The sequence below is a fragment of the Chionomys nivalis genome, chromosome 19 (assembly GCF_950005125.1).
Source record: "Chionomys nivalis chromosome 19, mChiNiv1.1, whole genome shotgun sequence".
NCBI lineage: Eukaryota > Metazoa > Chordata > Mammalia > Rodentia > Cricetidae > Chionomys > Chionomys nivalis.
In genome coordinates, this window is record NC_080104.1 from 12,975,977 (window position 1) to 12,990,866 (window position 14,890).

A 14,890-nucleotide genomic window follows, 5' to 3' on the forward strand; every position below is an offset into this window, starting at 1 on the left:
TGGCAGCCATGTTATACCAATGAGGGAAGGGCCAAGGAAATAGTAGAGATCTCCGCCCTACGAACCTTAACCTCCTGAACGAATGCCAGGAACCAATTCTTCCAGACTGGTTTCTAAGAAGAGATCCCTCAGTTACGACAGCCATTCCTTACTCCTAACTTGCTCGTAGTCGCTGCCGGTTCCGCAGAGGTGTCTGCCTGTCTTGGCCCTTTGAGACTTACTGCTGCAGGGGCTCATCCATTTGGTGTGTTGTGATAGGCAACTAGCGGCAACCCTCTTCTATATGGAGATCTCTTTCTGGGGTTCCCCTTGGTATCTCCAAGATACATGTGAATACAGAGTATGACCTGCACCCCTACCCGCTAAGCCATCTTTCCAGCCTATGCTCTGCTTGTAGAGATTCTACTGTAAAATACGGCATCCTAGCAAAAATATAAATCCTTTTTTAAAGAAAGCATTTTAAGGAAGAGAAGTTTCTGGTGTGGTTAATTTGGGGACAATTATTAGCATAATTTTTTTTCTAGTAGGACTTATAGAACAGAAACAGAAGAAGAAATCTATCTTGGCAGAGAATAATAGGTGCCCCTGGAGTTGCCAGCCAGACGTGACTCTTCTTAGCTCCATCCTAAGGCCTCAGGAAGGAGACTATGGGGTCAAAGACACTGGAAGACTGCTCTCCTGGGAGCAGGGCCTCCACTAACACAGGTCTGCTAATGTCTTTGACTTCGTGCCATAGGTACTTTTTTGACCTTTTTCTCTCTTCCCCACCCCTTGCACCTCTAGTCCCTACTTGGGGTATCCATCCCTTTAGTTATGTGCTGGGACCCGAGCTGATATGTATTACCATTTGGGAAAAATCTATTCCAGTAACAAAAAGTGTTTGATTATTTGAAAAGAAAATACATTTATTAAAAGCCAGAAGGAAAAAAAATATTGCTTATTTTCCCAAGTACTGAATCTGAAGCCCTGGCCAAGAGACAGCTCCTTTGAAGAGAGACAAGAGTGCCCCACTTCCCTTTCTATGCCTGTGACAAAATATGATGACTGAAAACAACTTGGGAGGAAAGGGTTAACTTTATCTTAAAGCTTATAGTATCCCATGAAGGGAACTTAGGGGAACACTGTTTACTGGCTTGTTCCCCATGCTTACTCAGCTTGTTTATTATAGACCCCAGGACCTAGGGGTGATGCCACCCACAGAGGACTGGACCCTCCCACATCAAGAAAATGCCCTACAGACTTCCCTTCAGACAAGTCTTCTGGAGGTGTTTTCTCAGATGAGGGTTCCTCTTCTTAGATGACCTTTGTTTGTGTCAGGTTGATAAAAAGCTAACCATGCATAGTTAATAACTTCAGGCCAACCGAGTGTGTTACTCCAATAAATAAAATGGTGTGATTCTTCCAGTTATAGAGACCTGGGTGACTAAAAGAAACCAAAAGCAGTATTGTTCTGTAAATTTGTTCTGTATCGCATAGAGTCAGGCAGTCTCTGAGAGAGGACTGGGCACCTCTGTTTAACTACCCTGGCTGTCCTGGAACTCGCTCTGTAGACCAGTCTGGCCCTGAACTCAGAGATCTGCAGAGTGCTGGGATCAAAGACCTGTGCCACCAGGTGAATGAAGGAGAATTTAAATAAAGAGGAATATAATTCAGCCATCTGATTTGTTTCTTGGACAAAGCAACATTCCAACTTTTTCATCATTGTGTGGGCTTGAATTCTAACCTCAGAGTTTCCCACAGAACTAAGAAAATGGTCAAAGGAACAGACCTGGTGCCTTTTTCTATGCTATTCCTTCCCCGGGCGTGGGGGAGAGAAGCTGACTCCACCATTACTGTTGGGAGAGACGGACAGGGCTCCAGCTGCCCAGCCTAGTGATGGGCACTGCAGCGGTCAGTGGGGTCACTGCAGACCACAGAGAGAGTTGGAGCTGTCCTGCTCCCTTCACTTCTAGAAAGAACGTGACTGCAGACATTTCTCTCTCCTTGCCATTCCTGAGTAGCCCTGACTACGACCTTGCCTCCTCCAGAGGTGTTCCATCTTTAATGTTGCCCTGGGCAAGTGCAGGGCTGGACTGAGCATCCCACCCAACCGTGGAGACGGCACCTGGAGCAGAACTCTGGGTGATAGGCAGCCCTGCTTGTTAAGCAATCCACTCCTTGTTTTAGTTAGGGTTTCTATTGCCGTGAACACACACCATGACCATGGCAACCCCTCTAAGGAAAATATTTAATTGAGGTAGCCACTTACGGTTCAGAAGTTCAGTTCAGTGTTATTGTGGTGGGACGTGGCGTCATGCAAGCAGACATGGAGCTGCAGCAATGGCTGAGAGTCCTACATCTTGCAGGCAACAGGAAGCTGACTGACAGGGAAGCTTGAGCAAAAGAGACGGCAAAGCCCGCCCCCACAGTGACACACTTCCTCCAGCAAGGCCACACCTCCTAATAGTGCCACTCCCTTTGGGGGCTGTTTTCTTTCAAACCACCACACTACCCTCCGTAAGAGTCGCTCAGAAACTAACTCCTCATACTTACTAGAGACAGTTGCAACCCACTGAACACCTGCCATGATTGTTCTGAAAGCTCCACTGAGCCAGGGAAGGCTTTGTCCTGTGGGAGCTGCTGCCCTGTTTAATGAAGGAGGGACCGGTCAGCAAAAGGTGCAAGACATCAAAGGGCAGCATTCTGGGTTGGGGATAAAACACACCAGAGGAGAGCTGTATAGTGCCACCAGCTGGGCCCACAGTGCTGCCTACAGGCCTTGGCATCATGTGCATTTCCTCCCACAGGCTTCCATGCATTGCAGCTCCCCTTTACGGTGAAGGAATTTTAAGGGGAAAGTTCTCCACAGCCAGGACTAAGCAGGGGGATGGTCCCTAAGGAGTTTTCCTCATTACATCCCCCTCCCCTGTGGAGCCTCCTGGGCAGCAAGAGAGATGGGTTAGATAGATCTGGGGCTTAGAGCCTCACACAGCTCTCAGTCACATATCCGTCACGCTCCGGTTTGGAAAATGCCATTTGGAAAAAAAAAATTTTAATGTGGCTGTAATGATGACATCCTTGTACACTGGAGGGAATTCTCTGGGAAGACGCAGCTGGAGGGGTAATGAGCGGAGGCAGACGGTTCTAAGCCTCCGGTAACTCTCCAGAGCCATGGGATAATTCATCAGCCATTGAGGAACCACAGTGTCAGCCGCGGCTGCCCCACGAGGAGGCTCAGAGACAGTTCGAACTGCGGAGCGAAGCCTGTGCTTTGCAGAGAGCTGTCGGCTAAGCCAGCTGTCAGCGCCCTACCCTGAGCAGCCAGCCCCACGGGAAGGCGGGACCAGGGTTACCAGTGAGCTCTTCTGATTCTAATGCTAATACTAGTCTCTCTGCAGTAGAGCGAGGCAGGGCACGCTCCTGGAGGTGTAGCCACCTGCTCCTGGTGGGACTTATCCATCTCAGGTGAGGCTGAGGTAAGGCAGGTGAGGTAGGCAGCTGTCTGCAGATGGTCCTGACCATGAATGTGAGGCCTTGCCTGATGGGCAGACAGGACTGGCCTACAACAGGGGAAAGCAATCATCCTCCCCAGTCGGTTCCTCCCTGGGGCCTGGAAGGATGATGGCCTTGTACTTTGGTCCCATGAAGTCATCGTCTGAGTGTGTGTATTCGTGTGTGTGTGTGTGTGTGTGTGTGTGTGTGTGTGTTCTGGTAATCAAATTCAGGCCCACAGGCAGGGCAAGCAGTCTATATTCTCAGCCCTCTCCCAGCCCCAGTGGTCTTTTCTACAGCATGAGCCCCCATCTATTAGTGACCACAGCCACCCTGAGGCCATCCTAATGCCTGTGAGCAGACAAGAGTGACTTCCAAACGTAGTAGTAGACCTAGCTGGAGAGACGGTGCTGAAGTTCGGAGCAATTGCCGCTCCTGCAGAGGACCTGAGCTCTGATTCAGCTCCCATTTGTGCAGCCGACAGCCACTGTAGCTCCAGCTGCAGGAGGCTGGATGCACTCCTTTGGCCTTCATGGGCATCTGCACACACATGTACACACACACACACACACACACACACACACCAATAAGTGTTTTAAACATTTAAATGCAGCAGATCCAGTGACAGACTGACACCTTAGCCTGCAACGATGCTTAAACAGTGTTTTGTCAATTTTAACAGTGCACGCAATCGCAATCTTAGTCTACTGTTCAGCTAAAACACAAGCAGCCTGGAAACATTTTCAGGTCTATTTAAATACAAGTCCCCCGCCCCCCACTTCTCTTTTCCTCCCTTCCTCAGTCTTTCTCTGACCTAAAGTGGACTGACAGTTCACAAACCAATGGATGGATGACTGTCACATCCATACTTTGTATGTTTGTCCCTGGTCCCTGGCTCAGACACTGATCGTGGCAGGGACGCGGCTAATGTTGAATGAATGAACAAGTGATTGTTTTACTTGGTAGCTTAAACCTGCCTTTTGTACCAAACATTTCGCCATATTCTCAGCAGAAATAATAGATGACAGATGGATAAGTCGATAGATCCATAGATGTGCAGACCACAGGAAGACAAGCAGCCTGCCTGGTAGCTGGTGTGACCGCGCGCTCTGCTCTCCCTAGCAGGCTGAGAACAGAACTGAACCGTGCGACTTCCCTACCGCTGGTTGAAGTTGAAAATGGGATCTCTAGGTCTACGCTGCTATGACTCCTGCAAGGAGCCATGCTGAGATGAACCGCTGGGGACAACTGACTAGAAGATGGCAGAACAAGGTAAAAGAAGCCTGTGTGTTGAGTATCCTGGGGTCAGAGTCCCTCACCTCCAGACCCCTGTGAGGAAGTAATCGGAGGTGTGTGTTACAGCAATATACAGTCCTAAATGTCACACAAGTATGTGTTACAGTTCTAAATACCACACAAGGGTGTACCCCCGCTGTGTCACCCTCTATAAGCAGTATACTCTGCTTAACATAAGTGCAATGCCAGCGTCAGAGTATGACATGTGAAAGTCAGGAGGGAACATTAGAATATTCTCCCATGCGGAAGTCCAAGGCTGTGCAGACAAGGGACCAACACGCTGTGAGACAGGGACAAGGGACCAACACTCCGTGAGACAGGGACAAAGGACCAACACGTCGTGAGACAGACAGAAGAGGGAAAAGACACCCTAGATGGTCCACAACCCGCTATTTGGTCCTTCTCCCTCAGTCCACTGTGTTCTGAACTCAGCAGGGTGGAGCAGAATCCCCAAAAGCAGAGTTCTTAGTCCTCATATTCAAGGCCTCCATTCTGACCCAAACCTCCATGTCTCTCGTCTTCACCCAGTGCCTGTGTTACTGTTTATATGCACATGCACGTGTGTCTATGAGTGCTGATGTCTTTACATGTACGTGTATGTGTGCTGTTACGTATGCGCACAGGAGCTGTGTCTGTGGGGTTTTGGTAAGTGAACGAGGCTCTCATCTGGATGGCGTGGACTCTAAGCTCCCTTCTGTACCCTTGGCCAGCTGTGGTGGACTGGGACGCTCCTACCCTCTGAAGGCTCAGTGCAGCCATCACTGGGGTATGTCTCATAGGGAGAGAGCCTCTACTCAGGGCAGGCAGCTCTTCCGAGCCCAGCTCTTCTGTCTTTGCCGCCGAGAGCAAATGCCTGCAGCCTGGAGCATGGCTGGCCTGCAGTTCCTTCTGGCTGCCTGCTTCCAAGGGCCTTTTGATCTTGTTGAGGCGGACACAAAACCCCAGGACTCTGCTGTGTGACTTTGATCTGCATAATGGAATCAAGCAGGGGAGACATTGACATGTATGGAAAAGCCTTTTTGGCTGGCGTGGGCTCAGGGATAAGCGAAGGGTGGACTTGGACGTTTAACGAGGGAAAATTCTGGAAAACTTGGGAAATAAAAGTTGAGAGATGTAAAGTAGGGAGAGATTATCACTGAATTCTTGTCATTGTGCACCAGGAGGGACAGACAATGACTAAGACGCGACTCTGTCTTAGGATGACGACTTGACTTGGCAAGCAGAGAGAGGTGCGGTTTCTAGTCAGTCCTGAATGAAGCGCCAGGTTCCAAATTGGACTTATATTTTTTTATCCTTTTTGGTTTTCTTCCTCTGCACCCCCAACCCCTGAAAACTTGTTACCATGAGTCAGGCAGAGGGTGCCCTGGATTTGGTGAGGTGCTACCACACTTGCCCCTACCCTCTTCCACCTCACTTGGAAGGTCTAGCTTGGCCCCAGCTCTTTCCTGCACAGTCTCCTGAAGGATGAGGGCTGCTTTCGACTTCTGCAGGTCCCTGTCTCCTGAGTAGGAGTATAATCAGGTTGTGTTCAGCTCTGTGCAACCCAAGTAAAGCTGCCCATGCCTTCACTTTAGATGTGTGTCTGTCCTTCTGTGCTGAAACCTGACTAAGGTGCCCAGGAGGCCTTAGGAGGCAGAAGATGTGGAGACATGAAGGCTGGACACACAGCTTTAGCCATAGTTCATGGTGTGCAGTGGGGGTTGGCCTCATGTTGATGACGTCATTCTTTTCCAACCTCTCTGCTAGAAAGAAGCCCGGACCTCTGGGTTCTTCAGCACCTCCTTGGACTCTAGCTAAACGTGTTGACCTTTGCTGAGATGGAGTGGTTTGCCCCTGGGAGCAAAGCTTTTCTTTGTAACCAAAGGCATTATAGTAACTAGTCACCATGCAGACTTTATTTCCAAATTCTTTCCACACTTCTACAGGTGAGCTGTGTACTGGCTGGTTTTATGTGTTCATTTGACACAAGCTAGAGTCACCAGAGAGGAAGAAGCTTCAGTTGAGGAAACGCCTCCATGAGATGCAGCTGTAAGGCGTTTTCTCAATTAGTGATCAATGGGGGAGGTCCAGTTCATGGTGGGTGGTGCCATCCCTGGGCTCTATAAGAAGGTTGGTGGAGTAAGCCAGAGAAAGCAAGCTAGTAAGCAGCACCCCTCCAAGGCCTCTGCATCAGTTCCTTCCCCCCGGGATCCTGCCCTGTTTGGGTTCCTATCCTGACTTCCTTCAGTGACGAACAGTGATGCTGATGTATAAGCTGAATAAACCCTTTCCTCCACAACCTGCTTTTCGGTCATGGCATTTCATCATGGCACTAGAAACTCTAAGATAAGCTGTGATTTTCTCCATTTGAATCAGAGATGGGTGCCAGAGCTCAGGAAGTAACTTGTTTTGCCTCCATGTGTGGGAACCAGGGGACCCTCTCAACTTGACCTATGCTCTGAATCTGTGTGCATGCGTAATGACTGGTTTGGGTCAAGTGTGAAGGATGTTCCTTTGAGTTGATCGTGTGGCTCTAGCTATCTCTGTCCCAAGGACTGGAGCAGCCTGAAGCTGGGTCCTCCTTGGAACAAGAAATAAACCCAAATCTGAGGTCTTCAGTCCAACGTTACTGAGTGACAATGGCGGATGAAAAAGATGGGATTTGGAATTTGGATGAGGATTGAAAGTGAAGTGTGTTTTTACTGCTGTCTGGAAGAAAAGAACTCACCTGAGATGAGAAAGGGAATATGGTCAGGAATCTTTAACTCACGCAGTCTGTGCAATTTAATAAATACTTTGTACACTTACTAGGTGCTGGAGAAGGATCTGTCTATTGCTTTCAGAGGGAGTTTTCAGGCCAGCCTAACCATAGTAGACATAGGCACTTATACACACACCCTATCACACAACATATAAAACAATAAAAATTCGGGTCTGCGTGAATGTGATGAAGATAGGGGATAAACTGGGTTTGGCAAAGTCCAGAAAACTTAACTGTTTGTTGTCAGAAACCCATTCTTTCCAAAACACATCTGCCTTTGTCAGTGTCCTGTTGCTGTGAGGAGATGCCACAACCGTGACAACTCTTTGAAAGAAAGCAGTTGGTTGGGCCTCACTTACAGTTTCAGAGGCTTTACCACATTCTCATCATGGCGGGAGCACGGCAGCATGCAGGTAGACACGGGGCTGGAGAAGCAACTGAGTATTCTGTATCTGGATCCTCAGGCACTGGGGTGGGGAGGGAGAGAGACAGACAGACAGACACACACACACACACACAGATACAGAGAGACACTGTTCTGGTTTGTGCTTTTGAAGCCTCAAAGCCCACTCCTGGTGACACACTTCCTCCAACAAGGCCACATCTCCTAAGCCTTCTCAAGCAGCACCACTTTCTGCTGACCAAGCCTTCAAACATGAGCCTATGGAGGCCATTTCTACTCAAACCACCACAACATCTCATTTGAAAAGTTAGCCTATTTATTGAAACCATCCTTATATGTCATTAATGTGGATCCCCAGAGGTTTCCAATTGCCCTCACTTTTTAAATTTATTTATTTATTTATTGATTGATTGATTTTATTTTGGCCTAGGGTCTTACTATGTAGCCAAGGCTATCCTTGAACTCACAATCCTTCTGCCTCAGCCTCCCAAGTGCTGGCATTACATGTGCCAACACACCCAGCTCTTATATTCTTTAAAAGACAGGTCTCATTCAGTCTAGGCTGAGCTTGAACTCTTGAATCTCAGCTTCCCTAAGTGCTGAGACTACAGACGCATCACCATGACACCTGCTGCCATCTTTTGTTAGCCTCCGGGAGTCTATTCTATGAATACTTGAGATGGTGAGATTTCCCCCTCTGGAGAGTTCTAGAATTTAGATTTGCATATGGCTCAAATGGGTCTTTGCCTGAATCTAAGGTAGCATAGTTCTTCTGCTGGCCATCTATGGAAAGGGTGCATGCTCTCACATTTTCCAGAACATTTGTGCAAAAACCATACCAGACAAACATGGGAACTCTGGTATAGAGTGATTCATGGTTCTGGTCAGATGGAGGGTGCATGGGTCGACCTGGACCATGGACTTGGCAGGAGAGGAAGAATGTGGAGAGAGGGCGTTAGTTAGGAAAGAGCAAAGTACAGAATCAGGAGGAAGCTGGACAGGCAGAGACAGGCTGACGCTCTGTCCCGTAAGAGTCTGCTTTGATGACAGGATGTTGTGCCCATGGGATGTGGGTAACCAGGGAGTCCTCTCAGTGGTAACCTCCCCTGGCCACTGGCTGCTCTCGACCCCTCTCTCAAACACCATGGTCTCCCTGAGAGGAGCTCAAACTCAAGAAGGCTGAGTCAGCAGGGCCAGGAAGCAGCAAGAAACCTTTTGGGGGAAATCCAAATCCCAGATCTTCTTATTCTGAGAAGCTCCCACCACCGGAAGGAAGAGGAGACTACGAAACTGGCATTTCCAGCCCCCATTCCCATCCACTGTGGTGGACAGCCAGGGCTGGTGGGCCTGCGGCTATTTTTACCCTCACATTTCCGGGATGGCCGGCTGAGGTTCCTGGTTGTGTGATACCACAGTCAACTCAACTCCATCTGTAGCAATCACAGACAGCTAAGCCACAACACGCCATCTGCTCAGAGCCACACTCATCCCTTCCCCAGCACACCAGGCCCCGTCAGCAGAGCGAGCCAAGGCTCCCATGTCAGCTCCAGGAAGTGTCTCCCTGGGGCTTTCTAGGGTCAGGCCAGATGCCCATCTTTGCAGCCACCGCCTGTGGGAGGGCTCCAAAGTCCAGGGCTCCTCTTTTAGTTCTTCCGCAAGCCTCTCAGTTGCATGTCCCTGTGGTCTGTGGTGGATTCTCTTCAGAACAGTGTTTCGCGGCCACAAAGACCTACTGTGTTGAAGGCTGTCTTGCTTAACATTGTTTGGTGAACACCAACTCCACACATCTACCTGGGAGCCTCACAGTGTGGACAGAGAAACAATGTTAACTTTGGGGAGGTTTAACTCCCAATAGCCGTTTTTTTCTTCTGCCTGGAATGTGTGTCAGACAATCCTGTGAAGTGCACAGCTCCACGCAAGGCTGCTGTGAGGAAGGGGTTTTTAAACATGGTGCTGGAGAGAGCGCTCAGCACACCGCTCTTGCAGACGACCCGAGTTCGATTCCCAGCACCCACATTAGGCAGCTCACAATCACCTGGAACTCTGACTGGAGGGGATCACACATGTCAGGCCTCCACAGGGCACAGACATTTGTTTTAAAATCAAATAAACTTTCCATAACTGATGAAAACTGTTAGTGGTTTCTTTCTTGCAGGGGGGCGGGGGGAGCGAGGGTAGAGGGCTCTGCATTTGTCTGAGCTTGGGGTAAAGAATCCTTGCTTATATTTGCTAATGATGGGAACGACTGAAGCTTGTCTACGGGCTACTCGGCACTAGGCACCATTTCACAATTAAGAGGGCCTCCCTTGCAAGGGGACCGATATGTCCTCAGCTGAAAGCAACCATCTATCCAGGCCACCATTTTCTTTTCTAGATGAATGTTTTTCAACCCCTCCCCTAAATACCACTAAACCATAAGGCCTTTTCCCCCCATTAGACTGCCCTCAGAAAATTAACTCGGATCAAGAAGGATTCGGTGTGAGTCGGATGCTAAATCTGCCTGGCTCAGGGGGCTCAGGAGTTGGCCTGCAGCCCTTGGTTCGCAGGCCTGGCTTCTGGTGACCGTTCATCCGGGATTTGTAGCTACAGGTATTTGTTTCCCTGATGGAGCAGTGACTCACACCCAGCTGAGGGAGCAGGGCCAGCCACAGGCAGGGGCCCTGCAAGGTTGGGGGGGGGGGGGGGAGCCCGGCTGGGAGTGGCAGTGGAGTGAAGAGAGGCAGGAGGAAGAGACAAAAAGGAAAGTCACCAAAATAACAGACTCGAGGCCCACTATTTTCATCCTTCAGTATTCAAATATTAGACCCTGGCCCAAAATAGCTCCCTTTGTGCCGGCTCCAAGAAACACGAAGCAAGAGGGAGCCGAACACAACGCCTCATTCATGAGAGCCTGGCGGATGCTAGCGGGTTTCTCACTCTATAATCCCTGACAGCCCTCATTAAATCATGGTGCTGCAGGTGCAAAGGCTTCTGGGAGCGCGGCCCATGTCCTCCTAGGGCAGGCACAGTGCGCTGTCCCCTCGAGTCTCTCTGTAAGGCAGGGTGGGGGAGCTTCCCAAGGAAACCAGGGTTTCTTTCTGTAGCACTGAGTCCCAGGTACCCACAAACTGGCAAGCTGGGGAGAGTTCGACTCCGTTTTCTCCAGAGCAGGGACCAGCTGAGCTAGCCACCGAGCTCAGTCAATCCTGGTTGGCAGCTGAGTGGGTGGTCCAGTCCCTCTGGAGCCCCTGTACAGGAGGTGATGTGATCACGGAGTGCTTCTCTGACTAGGAGTGGAGGGGCTTCCCTGGGAGATCTTCTTCATGCCCCCCACCTCCAACCCACTGTGCATCTCACAGACACAGGGTTAACTGCCTTGCTGTGGCAGTGGGGTATTAGGAACTGTTTTTTTTCCTCTCTCTCTCTCCTCTCTCTCTCTCTCTCTCTCTCTCTCTCTCTCTCTCTCTCTCTCTCTCTCTCTCCCCTCCCTCCCTCCCTCCCTCCCTCCTTTTCTCCCTCCCTCTCTCCCTCCCCCTTCTTTATTTGTCTCCAATCCCCCAAATCTCCCAGTCAAGGATTTTATTTTTCTTAATATCTTGGTAGTTTTGTCTAAGTTTTTTTTAATCAACATTTTTTTTAATTTATTTATTATGTATACAATATTCTGTCTGTGTGTATGCCTGAAGGCCAGAAGAGGGCGCCAGACCTCTTTACAGATGGTTGTGAGCCACCATGTGGTTGCTGGGAATTGAACTCAGGACCTTTGGAAGAGCAGGCAATGCTCTTAACCACTGAGCCATCTCTCCAGCCCCTTAATCAACATTTTTGTTGCTATCGTTGCCTTTAAAATTTATTGATTTCTATATGTATGAGTGGTTTGTCTGCATGTATATCTGTGTACCAAGAGTGTGTCTGGCTTGCAAGGAGACTAGAAGAAGAGGTGGGGTGCCCTAGAACTGGAGTTACAGACAGATGTGAGCCGCCTTGTAGGTGCTGGGAATTGAACTTGGGTCCTCTGGAGGAATACCCAGGGTTCGTAACTGTGGAATTATCTCTTCAGCCCCAAAGTCAGGTTTTGTTGAGATGGGAGCTCGTTACTTAGTGTTGGGTGGCCTGGAACTTACTGCATAGCCTATGCTGGCCTCCAGCTTATAGGAACCCTTCTGTCTCTGATTTCTAGGTGCTGATGTCATAGGCATGTGCCACCATACCCAGAAGAATCTTACTAAGGGAGAAGAGCCACTGAGAATCATAATATGCTGTTTCTGAGATTAGAAGGCACCAAGAAGAGACACAAAGAAGCGACAGGATTCAGGACTTTCCCCACTGGGACTCCATCAGCAAGCTTTTGGTTGGCAGGGCATGGACAGACATAAAGAACTTACCCATGAGGCAGCTCTCAACAACCCTAAGCGACTCCATTTCTTTGTCTGTATAATGGAGAGGAGGTAAAAAAAAATACCGCATCTAAGTCCTCAAGAAGATGGAATGAAGCCTGGGAATCCGGTTTGGGCACCTCAGAGTCACAGGAAGCATCCGTATTACATTTGTCTCCAGATAGCATCCGCTAGTGAAACCCTGCTAGCCTCTTCCAGGAGGCTTTGGTCACTGACTCAGCCCAGGGTGTGACTCTTCAGGGTCATGGCAGGTGCCCTACGACCTTGGCTTTGGAAGGTCCTTGAGTCAGTTGTGGTAGGAGGAAATGTTGGTGGCCCAGTCTCTTGGTACACAGCTTGTGCTAGGGCCTATCGGGGTGCCAGGTTTCAGCTTTCCTCAATACGCTCACATCCCCATCCACTGAGAAATAGCTGTTTGCTAGGGAGGGCTTCACCTGGTCACCTAGATAGCAACCGGTATTTGAGGAATCAGAAACAAAACCACAAAAACACAGACGTCATCCAAAACCACTCAAACCATTGAAATTCAACCACCATGTTAGCACACTTTGCAAGCAGACTGAAGGGGGAAAAATATGTAAAACTGAAGACCTTTCTAATGGGTGTAGTTCAACAAAATAAACGGAGAGGGGAAAAATAAAATTATTTCTCCCAACTAGAGTTTTACAAGGATAGAAAAAAAAATGTCAAATGCTTTGCTTAAACTCTACAGAGCAAACAGAACCCGTCAAAAGTTCAGGCAAAATGGCAGGCGTGTAATGAGTAAGTTTGAGTGGGCATGTAAGACATGTTTTTGGAGAACTCTGAAACAAGCAGCGAGGGGAGAAAGAGAGAGAAAGAGAGAGAGAGAGAGAGAGAGAGAGAGAGAGAGAGAGAGAGAGGAGAGAGAGAGAGAGAGAGAGAGAGAGAGCTGGTCAGGACCATCAGGACTGTTGTAAGAAATGAACGCCTGGAACCACACACTGAAGACAGGGACTTAGAAACGAATCCATTCGGATCCTCCTCTGGCCTCACCTCCCGGCACAATACAGCTCTAACCTCTCCAGAGAGCTCCGCTCTTCACCAAATAGAAGGCAAGGATTTTGGAATTGTTCCCATTTCCCAGGGCCTCCTTTCTCTGTTTTGCAAACTGGCGGTCCTCCGTGTATTAGTCAGCTCTGGCTATCACGACAAAATGCCACCGGCTGGGTGGCTTAAGCCACAGAAATTTATTTTCTCACATTCCGAGAGGCTAGAAGTTCAGGATCAAGCTGTCAGCAGGGCAGGCCCTTTCTCCCACAGCCTCTTTTGGCCTGAGAAGGGCCACCCTCTAGCTGTGTCAGCGTGTGATAGTCCCATACATCCCTGACACCTTTCTGTCTATGACACCAGCCACACCAGACAGGAGCCACTCAGCAATCTCATTTTCAATAACTTCTGCCAAGCAACATTGCTCCCATGCTCCCCTTGCAAGCTGCTTCTACGTGGGGGCTGTGGGGGAGCACCCCACCTGGGACACCGTTCCGACTCTCTGCTCCATTGCGCTGGGCTGTCTCAGCTATTTGCTCTTGCGGGTCCATGGGATTTCTGTCTCTGTAAACTTTCTGCTTTCTGGCTCTCGATAGCCACGGTCTCTCTGTGTGTCCTTCTCTCTCTGTGTGTGCTCAATTCTCCTGTCCTCAGCCTTCTGATCTTTCTGTCATGTATATACGATGTCAGTTCTGCCCGCCCATTGTAAGGGATGGCAACAAGGAAATTTGTCTCTGACCCCATGAAACCTCCATTCTAGAAGGTGAGAGGGGAGGTTCAGCCACAATGCAAAGGAATCTTTGTAGCTGTCACCATTAGGGACAAGAGGACAGTCAGCAAACCCCAGGCTGAGAGCCAGACCTGGCCACCACCTATTTCTATAAATGATGTTTTACTGGAATGTTTCTGTAGATGTTAGTTTTGGATGCTTTTGCACAGAGATCATGCTCCAAAGTATGACAGTGACCTCCAAAGCCAAGATACTTTCTGACTCTTGAATGGAGGTAAAATGTTATAGGCGATAAGAGGAACGCAGTCATCAGTTTGACTGTTGACTGGGACTATGCTACTGGGGAAGGGAAATTTAAGATGGGTTTTTAGGGACAAATAAGAGCTGGTAAGAAGGAAGTGGAATTGAGGCTATAAGGTAAACAACGTGACCAAATGCATGAGGCCACAAAAATTCAAGGCCAATTCAAGGCCTGTTTTTAGATCCATTTCGGTTGTTTTGATAGAATAACTGATAAAAAGCAACTTGAAGGGAAAGGGGATTTATTTTAGGGTACAACTTCAGTCTATTGTCCATCCTCATGGGGGTCATTACCACAGCAGGAGCTTCAAGCTACTGGTCCCATCTCATCCACAGTCAGCAGAAGAAAGAATGAGTGCAAACATGTAACGACGTAAATGAATACAGACAGATTATAAAAATATATACAGCTTTAATGAGGAAATAGACTTACAGGACCACAGGTTCCCGCTGAGAACAGGAAAGCAGAGAAAAGGGCTGCTGGGATCAGCCCGGCAGATTTATCAGTAAACATTAGCCCGAGGCGAACACGCCCCCAGTGGATGGGGCTTATCCCTACACAAACG